The sequence below is a fragment of the Haliotis rufescens genome, unplaced genomic scaffold (genome assembly GCF_023055435.1).
Source record: "Haliotis rufescens isolate VD_foot unplaced genomic scaffold, xgHalRufe1.0.p SCAF_16, whole genome shotgun sequence".
Taxonomy (NCBI): domain Eukaryota; kingdom Metazoa; phylum Mollusca; class Gastropoda; order Lepetellida; family Haliotidae; genus Haliotis; species Haliotis rufescens.
Window position 1 is genome coordinate 31,870,020 of NW_025963846.1, and position 11,857 is coordinate 31,881,876.

Below are 11,857 nucleotides of genomic sequence, written 5' to 3' on the forward strand. Positions count from 1 at the left end.
AACATGTATAGAACTCATGTATAGAACCTATGTATAGAACATGTATAGAACTCATGTATAGAACTCTTGCATTGAACCTATGTATAGAACTCAGGTATAGAACATGTATAGAACTCATGCATTGAACCTATGTATAGAACTCAGGTATAGAACATGTATAGAACTCATGTATAGAACATGTATAGAACTCATGTATAGAACTCATGTATAGAACATGTATAGAACTCATGCATTGAACCTATGTATAGAACTCTTGTATAGAATCCATATTGAGAACTCATGTATAGAACTCATGTATAGAATCCATATATAGAACTCATGTGTAGAACTTGTATAGACCTCTTGTATAGAACCCACTTATAGAACATGTATAGACCTCTTGTATAGAACTCATGCATAGAACATGTATAGAACTCATGTATAGAACTCAGGTATAGAACATGTATAGAACCCACGTATAGAACATGTATAGAACTCTTGTCTAGAACTCATGCATAGAACATGTATAGAACTCATGCATTGAACCTATGTATAGAACTCATGTATAGAACATGTACAGAACTCATGCATTGAACCTATGTATAGAACTCATGTATAGAACTCATGTATAGAACATGTATAGAACTCTTGTCTAGAACTCATGCATAGAACATGTATAGAACTCATGCATTGAACCTATGTATAGAACTCATGTATAGAACTCATGTATAGAACATGTATAGAACTCTTGTCTAGAACTCATGCATAGAACATGTATAGAACTCATGCATTGAACCTATGTATAGAACTCTTGTATAGAACATGTACAGAACTCATGCATTGAACCTATGTATAGAACTCTTGTATAGAACTCATGTATAGAACTCATGCATTGAACCTATGTATAGAACTCTTGTATAGAATCCATATTGAGAACTCATGTATAGAGCTCATGTATAGAATCCATATATAGAACTCATGTGTAGAACTTGTATAGACCTCTTGTATAGAACCCACGTATAGAACATGTATAGAACTCTTGTCTAGAACTCATGCATAGAACATGTATAGAACTCATGCATTGAACCTATGTATAGAACTCATGTATAGAACATGTACAGAACTCAGGCATTGAACCTATGTATAGAACTCATGTATAGAACTCATGTATAGAACATGTATAGAACTCTTGTCTAGAACTCATGCATAGAACATGTATAGAACTCATGCATTGAACCTATGTATAGAACTCTTGTATAGAACATGTACAGAACTCATGCATTGAACCTATGTATAGAACTCATGTATAGAACTCATGTATAGAACATGTATAGAACTCTTGTATAGAACTCATGTATAGAACTCATGTATAGAACTCATGTATAGAACTCATGTATAGAACATGTGTAGAACTCATGCATTGAACCTATGTATAGAACCCACGTATAGAACATGTACAGAACTCATGTATAGAACTCTTGTATAGAACTCATGTATAGAACTCATGTATAGAACATGTATAGAACTCATGCATTGAACCTATGTATAGAACTCTTGTATAGAATCCATATTGAGAACTCATGTATAGAACTCATGTATAGAACTCATGTATAGAACTCATGTATAGAACTCATGTATAGAACTCTTGTATAGAACCTATGTATAGAACTCATGTATAGAACATGTATAGAACTCATGTATAGAACTCTTGCATTGAACCTATGTATAGAACTCAGGTATAGAACATGTATAGAACTCATGCATTGAACCTATGTATAGAACTCAGGTATAGAACATGTATAGAACTCATGTATAGAACATGTATAGAACTCATGTATAGAACTCATGTATAGAACATGTATAGAACTCATGCATTGAACCTATGTATAGAACTCTTGTATAGAATCCATATTGAGAACTCATGTATAGAACTCATGTATAGAATCCATATATAGAACTCATGTGTAGAACTTGTATAGACCTCTTGTATAGAACCCACGTATAGAACATGTATAGAACTCTTGTCTAGAACTCATGCATAGAACATGTATAGAACTCATGTATAGAACTCAGGTATAGAACATGTATAGAACCCACGTATAGAACATGTATAGAACTCTTGTCTAGAACTCATGCATAGAACATGTATAGAACTCATGCATTGAACCTATGTATAGAACTCATGTATAGAACATGTACAGAACTCATGCATTGAACCTATGTATAGAACTCATGTATAGAACTCATGTATAGAACATGTATAGAACTCTTGTCTAGAACTCATGCATAGAACATGTATAGAACTCATGCATTGAACCTATGTATAGAACTCTTGTATAGAACATGTACAGAACTCATGCATTGAACCTATGTATAGAACTCATGTATAGAACTCATGTATAGAACATGTATAGAACTCTTGTATAGAACTCATGTATAGAACTCATGTATAGAACTCATGTATAGAACTCATGTATAGAACATGTGTAGAACTCATGCATTGAACCTATGTATAGAACCCACGTATAGAACATGTACAGAACTCATGTATAGAACTCTTGTATAGAACTCATGTATAGAACTCATGTATAGAACATGTATAGAACTCATGCATTGAACCTATGTATAGAACTCTTGTATAGAATCCATATTGAGAACTCATGTATAGAACTCATGTATAGAACTCATGTATAGAACTCATGTATAGAACTCATGTATAGAACTCTTGTATAGAACCTATGTATAGAACTCATGTATAGAACATGTATAGAACTCATGTATAGAACTCTTGCATTGAACCTATGTATAGAACTCAGGTATAGAACATGTATAGAACTCATGCATTGAACCTATGTATAGAACTCAGGTATAGAACATGTATAGAACTCATGTATAGAACATGTATAGAACTCATGTATAGAACTCATGTATAGAACATGTATAGAACTCATGCATTGAACCTATGTATAGAACTCTTGTATAGAATCCATATTGAGAACTCATGTATAGAACTCATGTATAGAATCCATATATAGAACTCATGTGTAGAACTTGTATAGACCTCTTGTATAGAACCCACGTATAGAACATGTATAGAACTCTTGTCTAGAACTCATGCATAGAACATGTATAGAACTCATGTATAGAACTCAGGTATAGAACATGTATAGAACCCACGTATAGAACATGTATAGAACTCTTGTCTAGAACTCATGCATAGAACATGTATAGAACTCATGCATTGAACCTATGTATAGAACTCATGTATAGAACATGTACAGAACTCATGCATTGAACCTATGTATAGAACTCATGTATAGAACTCATGTATAGAACATGTATAGAACTCTTGTCTAGAACTCATGCATAGAACATGTATAGAACTCATGCATTGAACCTATGTATAGAACTCATGTATAGAACTCATGTATAGAACATGTATAGAACTCTTGTCTAGAACTCATGCATAGAACATGTATAGAACTCATGCATTGAACCTATGTATAGAACTCTTGTATAGAACATGTACAGAACTCATGCATTGAACCTATGTATAGAACTCTTGTATAGAACTCATGTATAGAACTCATGCATTGAACCTATGTATAGAACTCTTGTATAGAATCCATATTGAGAACTCATGTATAGAGCTCATGTATAGAATCCATATATAGAACTCATGTGTAGAACTTGTATAGACCTCTTGTATAGAACCCACGTATAGAACATGTATAGAACTCTTGTCTAGAACTCATGCATAGAACATGTATAGAACTCATGTATAGAACATGTATAGAACTCTTGTCTAGAACTCATGCATAGAACATGTATAGAACTCATGCATTGAACCTATGTATAGAACTCTTGTATAGAACATGTACAGAACTCATGCATTGAACCTATGTATAGAACTCATGTATAGAACTCATGTATAGAACATGTATAGAACTCTTGTATAGAACTCATGTATAGAACTCATGTATAGAACTCATGTATAGAACTCATGTATAGAACATGTGTAGAACTCATGCATTGAACCTATGTATAGAACCCACGTATAGAACATGTACAGAACTCATGTATAGAACTCTTGTATAGAACTCATGTATAGAACTCATGTATAGAACATGTATAGAACTCATGCATTGAACCTATGTATAGAACTCTTGTATAGAATCCATATTGAGAACTCATGTATAGAACTCATGTATAGAACTCATGTATAGAACTCATGTATAGAACTCTTGTATAGAACTCATGTATAGAACTCATGTATAGAACATGTATAGAACTCATGCATTGAACCTATGTATAGAACTCTTGTATAGAATCCATATTGAGAACTCATGTATAGAACTCTTGTATAGAACTCATGTATAGAATCCATATATAGAACTCATGTGTAGAACTTGTATAGACCTCTTGTATAGAACTCTTGTATAGAACATGTACAGAACTCATGCATTGAACCTATGTATAGAACTCATGTATAGAACTCATGTATAGAACATGTATAGAACTCTTGTATAGAACTCATGTATAGAACTCATGTATAGAACTCATGTATAGAACTCATGTATAGAACATGTATAGAACTCTTGTATAGAACTCTTGTATAGAACTCATGTATAGAACTCATGTATAGAACTCATGCATTGAACCTATGTATAGAACTCTTGTATAGAACATGTACAGAACTCATGCATTGAACCTATGTATAGAACTCTTGTATAGAATCCATATTGAGAACTCATGTATAGAGCTCATGTATAGAATCCATATATAGAACTCATGTGTAGAACTTGTATAGACCTCTTGTATAGAACCCACGTATAGAACATGTATAGAACTCTTGTCTAGAACTCATGCATAGAACATGTATAGAACTCATGTATAGAACTCATGTATAGAACTCATGCATTGAACCTATGTATAGAACTCTTGTATAGAACATGTATAGAACTCTTGTATAGAACTCATGTATAGAACTCATGTATAGAACTCATGTATAGAACTCTTGTATAGAACTCATGTATAGAACTCTTGTATAGAACATGTATAGAACTCTTGGATAGAACTCATGTATAGAACTCATGTATAGAACTCATGTATAGAACTCATGTATAGAACATGTATAGAACTCTTGTATAGAACTCTTGTATAGAACTCATGTATAGAACTCATGCATAGAACATGTATAGAACTCATGTATAGAACTCATGCATTGAACCTATGTATAGAACTCTTGTATAGAACATGTATAGAACTCTTGTATAGAACTCTTGTATAGAACTCATGTATAGAACTCATGCATAGAACATGTATAGAACTCATGTATAGAACTCATGTATAGAACTCATGCATTGAACCTATGTATAGAACTCTTGTATAGAACATGTATAGAACTCTTGTATAGAACTCATGTATAGAACTCATGTATAGAACTCATGTATAGAACTCATGTATAGAACTCATGTATAGAACATGTATAGAACTCTTGTATAGACCTCTTGTATAGAACCCACGTATAGAACATGTATAGAACTCTTGTCTAGAACTCATGCATAGAACATGTATAGAACTCTTGTATAGAACCCATGTGTAGAACATGTATAGAACTCTTGTATAGAACATGTATAGAACACTTGTATAGAACTCATGCATAGAACATGTATAGAACTCTTGTATAGAACATGTATAGAACTCTTGTATAGAACTCATGCATAGAACATGTATAGAACTCTTGTATAGAACATGTATAGAACTCTTGTATAGAACTCATGCATAGAACATGTGTAGAACCATGTGTAGAACTAATGTAGAACTGTCTCTACGACAGCCATGGGAAACAAAATTGGGCATCAAAAGTTAAAAACATGTTATACGAATGTGGATATGGTTATATTTGGTTACAGCAACATGTAGATATGCCACAACATTTCTTCTCCCGTTTGACACAGACTTTAAAAGATATGTACATCCAAAAATGACATTGTTCTTTGTCCAGTTCTAGAAAAGCAAACTACTACACTACATTTAAGACTACTATTATACTAGAACCTTATCTATTAAGTGTAAATTTACATAAGTTTAGAACAGCTCTTTCCCGATTTCGTTGTGGCTCACATGATCTATTAATTGAAACAGGCAGATATATGAAGGTATTGCGAGAGAACACAGACTTTGTAGGATTTGTAAAACTGATTGTACTGAAGATGAATATCACTTTTTATGTGTATGTCCAGTGTATGAAGATTTAAGAGCAAAATATCTAAATAACTATTTCTTCCGCAACCCAAACGGTAACAAATTTTGTAAATTAATGACCTGTGATTGTACAGAAACTATTAGAAATCTATCAATGTTCATTTATCATGCCATGAAACTAAGAAAATGTATGAATTTGTAACACGCCCCACACATTGTACTATAGGCCTTTGGCCTCATAAGTACCATGATTAAGATTGATTGAACTAATGTATATCGTTCACTCGTGGTCAGTCTCATCTATGGTCGTGAAGGTCGGCGTCACACTCTGACCAGGCGGACAACCCTTGTTGCCTGAACAAATCTGCCCGCACCGAATGAATGAATGTTTTGATCAGGTCCCCCACAGAAGGCGAAATCCCACAAGAGATGCGTGTAATCGTCCCCTTTGACGCACGTACAGATATTAGAAACATCTCTATCGGCTGTCATCGCATAGCTGACCGATATTTGTTCCGTTAGATAAGTACACGTGACAAAGACGATGTGGTGAAACCCTGGTTGTTTTCGTGTGAGGGGTCATTGCTATTGCCACATCTGCGGAAAAACACGTGGTTCGCTGTACGACACATTGTCAAATAGGGGGAGGGGGGATACACAGTTGTACTGTCTGAGGACAAGGAGACAACTGATTGAGGTGGCACGAGGCGATGAATATAACAATTCACCATCATCATAATAATAATAATAATAATAATAATAATAATAATAATAATAATAATAATAATAATGATAATTAAAAAAAATAAAAAATAAAATAAAAATGTCACCGCCATGTTCCACATCGAATACACATTTAGCGAAATATATAATAATAGAGACTGAACCATGAAGTGTTAGAACCGTACTTATTGTTAACTGGATCCCAGGGCCAAAAGAAGGAAGCCCGATTTAGTTACATAATATATTTGTACAATCTTTCAACAACAAACTTGCCGCACGTTAAGTATTCTACAGGTTCCTGTTATTTCACTGCGCCTAGGGGCCCCGGGGGCCTCGTCGTCTAAGTCCACATTCATAGGTTTCTGGCTGTGGGTTCGAATCCCCGTCCGCCCCGATTATGTTTGTCAGTACCATACCCCAGCTCGTGGCTCTCCCCAAACTGGTAAACGTCTGAGACCTGCATCACTGCGGGCTTCCCCTTACAGTCAGTTAACACGCCGGAACACTGGTCAAAACGTCGGAAAAAACAACTCACTCATGCAAATAAAAGGCACATACAAATATAAGTGACTTACATGACCAATGAGTGAGTGAGTGAGTGAGTGAGTGAGTGAGTGAGTGAGGTCATGTCGCATTCTAACATGTGGACAATTAAGGACGTGGCAAATTTAATATCAACGACCCAAATGAAAAGTGAATTTTTCCAACGGTTTGTCTTCCTTACAATAATGACACTACTTTCACTGAAATGATATCATAATAAGAACTAATTTGTTTCACCTACCGCATAAATGTTATCCATGTAAATTGGGTGCATCGTTTTCTGACAAAAGTAATAAGTATGAAATATATGGGTCACTACAGATGTTTGGTAATAATTGATGATACATACGCAATGCCTCAATATGTCAATCTAACATACTTCATTTATATGGTAAAAAATAAATAAATATAATACAAAAATATAATAAAAATATAGCATTTTACACCTATAATATATAAAAAAAATCATATAAATAATTGCTTTGATTGCACCCAATATCTGTGCACATCTGAAAGAAAAAAGAACACGATGCATGCAATAGCCTTGTTTCCCCATGTGACCTGAGGCTTTCTTCGAATGACAAATGCAAAATGGTTTAAATGTGACTGCAACGTGGCCCATAATTGACATAATAATAGGCCCGCAGTTGGCAGATCCAAATGATGTGACAGGCCATTGCTTTAAAGATAAAGTCAAACAGAGTCCCGTTTCACATAGGTTCGAAAAATAGCTCTGTTCACCCAGCAGTGAATGGGTACCCGGTAGAATGAGGTGGTAATATGAATGTTAACCTAAAACCGCCTCACAGCTTCCTAATGAGCTGAGAATGAAACACAGAACGTTTAACGGTCTTTCGTCATGATTAAGGGTGTGGATTTAGCGAATTGTAACAAGAAGGCTATCCTTGTGTGATTTTTGTTTGTTTGTTTGTTGTTTAACGCCGCACTCAGCAATATTCCGGTCTGTAAGAAATCGAATCTGATCCAGACAATCCAGTGATTGACAACATGAGCATCGATCCACGCAGTTGGGATCGATGACATTCATCAACCAAGTCAGCGAGCCTGACCAACCGATCCCGTTAGTCGCCTCTTACGAGCTTAGTCGTCTTTCAAGACCAATTCTACCCCGGATCCTTGTGTGGTCGTGGTCACATTTAGGGTTGTCCGTTACTCCTGGAAATTCAGTTGTGTGTGACTCGTGACTGATGCAAGTCACGTGATCAACTGATCACTTCACATCCCTGCCAGGACACAGCTAGCCTATCTTGTACCACATCGTACCCTCACGGCGTGGAGCGGTTCTCTGGGTCGATACTATCGAACACCTGGTGGTCTGACGCAGGTTACTTTAAAATTATATATTGCTGGTTTCAGTAAAAACTATTCGAAAATCAGAAATATTTTTGTGTTTAAGATAAATGTTTTTTATGTCTCCGGAAGATGGACCTCACAAATAACGACATCGTGTCGGGTGACGTTTGTTGTATATTTTGTAAAGGCCGGAGGCATTCTATTTTTTACGGCATAAATCTGCTCCTTTTCACGAGGTCCTTGCTGAAGACTACAACATGTGAAGTACGGTATGTATGAGAGGCCATGGCTTATGAAATCAATTTGGGCAACGAAACCGGGGCTTTCGTCGTGTCGAACAAACGCTTGAACCAGTGAGCTACCATACACACCAACAGTAGCACAGGACACAGCCTGACAGACACTGGAATGTTATACTTCTCTAGTATTACTATAACCCACGCTGGTAACCTAAGCTAGGCGCATCTCCGTGGCTGAAGTACTCAGTGCCTTGGCCACATCTGGAGCGAAACAGTACACTTACACAGAAACTCCAACACGTAGAGACATTCGTGAATAAACTGTTTCAGTGAATGCGGAAATTCGTGTTGCAGTTTGCGTACAACATGTCTAGTGTCATAGTGTACGTATGTGTCTAGTGTCATAGTGTACGTACAGCATGTCTAGTGTCATAGTATACTTATGTGTCTAGTGTCATAGTGTACGTACATTATGTCAAGTGTCACAGTGTACTTATATGTCTAGTGTCATAGTGTACGTACAGCATGTCTAGTGTCTTAGTTTACTTATGTGTCTAGTGTCATAGTGTACGTATGTGTCTTGTGTCATAGTGTACGTACATTATGTCAAGTGTCACAGTGTACTTATGTGTCTAGTGTCATAGTATACTTATGTGTCTAGTGTCATAGTGTACGTACATTATGTCAAGTGTCACAGTGTACTTATGTGTCTAGTGGCATAGTGTAGGTACAGCATGTCTAGTGTCGTAGTATACTTATGTGTCTAGTGTCATAGTGTACGTATGTGTCTAGTGTCATAGTGTACGTATATGTCTAGTGTCATAGTGTACGTATGTGTCTAGTGTCATGGTGTACGTACAGCATGTCTAGTGTCATAGTGTACGTAAGTGTCTTGTGTCATCGTGTACGTTTGTGTCTAGTGTCATAGTGTACGTTTGTGTCTAGTGTCATAGTGTACGTACAGCATGTCTAGTATCATAGTGTACGTATGTGTCTAGTGTCATAGTGTGCGTACAACATGTCTAGTGTCATAGTGTAGGTACAGCATGTCTAGTGTCATAGTGTACGTACAGCATGTCTAGTGTCATAGTGTACGTAAGTGTCTTATGTCATAGTGTACGTACAGCATGTCTAGTGTCATAGTGTACGTATATGTCTAGTGTCATAGTGTACGTACAGCATGTCTAGTGTCATAGTGTACGTATGTGTCTAGTGTCATAGTGTACGTATGTGTCCAGTGGCATAGTGTACGTAAGAGTCTAGTGTCATGGTGTACGTACATCATGTCTAGTGTCATAGTGTACGTATGTGTCTAGTGTCATAGTGTACGTATATGTCTAGTGTTATAGTGTACGTATATGTCTAGTGGCATAGTGTACGTATATGTCTAGTGTTATAGTCTCCGTATATGTCTAGTGTTATAGTGTACGTATATGTCTAGTGTCATAGTGTACGTATGTGTCTAGTGTCATAGTGTACGTATGTGTCCAGTGTCATAGTGTACGTAAGAGTCTAGTGTCATGGTGTACGTACATCATGTCTAGTGTTATAGTGTACGTAAATGTCTAGTGGCATAGTGTACGTATATGTCTAGTGTTATAATGTTCGTATATGTCTAGTGTTATAGTGTACGTATATGTCTAGTGTCATAGTGATCGTACAGTATTGTCTAGTGTCATAGTGTACTTATATGTCTAGTGTCATAGTGATCGTAGAGCATGTCTAGTGTCATAGTGTACGTATATGTCTAGTGTTAGAGTGTACGTATATGTCTAGTGGCATAGTGTACGTGCATTGAAAAGTTATATTGATGACACCAGGTGCTCGAGACACGAGTCCTGCCTGACCGGAAGCGTCCGACTGTCCAGGTGTGAGATGCTTGACCTGAACAAGCAAAGTGATACTCTGAAAGTAAGACCACAATGTTATTCTGGCAGGTCTCCCTCTGGGTCGTCGAGACAGACAGAAGTCCTCAGACCACAACGAGGCCAGAAAGACGTTCTTGCTCACCTCGATGATGATGTCCCGTGTTCAATATCCAACGTGCTGACACAACTCCGCTCATTTATAGATTGACCACTCAAGCGTCTTTCCACACAGGAGTGTTTGACAAACACGAGGCCTGAATGAAGTCATGACATAGAACCAGACATCACTGAGTGCCGAGGCCATTATGTCCTTCCTTATCAGCGCCTAAGGACACAAACAAACATGCATTAAGTGATGTCAAGCAGACCTTGTATGAAGGGTAACCTTGGCAACATATACCAATATATGTACTGATTACGTGTTGTGGGTTCATGAAGGCCACTTGTGGTTTGATGGAGGACATGCGTTGTGGTTTGATGAAGGCCACGTATTGTGGGTTGATGAAGGCCACATGTGGTTTGATGAAGGCCACGTATTGTGGGTTGATGAAGGCCACATATGGGTTGAGGAAGGCCACTTGTGGTTTGATGAAGGACATGTGTTGTGGTTTGATGAAGGCCACATGTTGGTTCAGGAAGGACACATGTGGGTTGATAAAGGCCACGTATTGTGGGTTGATGAAGGCCACCTGTGGGTTGATGAAGGCCACTTGTGGGTTGATGAAGGACACGTGTTGTGGGTGTATGAAGGCCACCTGTGGGTTGATAAAGGCCACTTGTGGACTGATGAAGGACACGTGTTGTGGTTTGATGAAGGCCGCTTGTGGGTTGATTAAGGCCACTTGTGGGTTGATGAAGGCCACTTGTGGGTTGATGAAGGCCACATGTGGGTTGATGAAGGCCACGTGTTGTGGTTTGATGAAGGCCGCTTGTGGGTTGATTAAGGCAGCTTCTGGGTTGATCAAGGCCACTTGTGGGTTGATG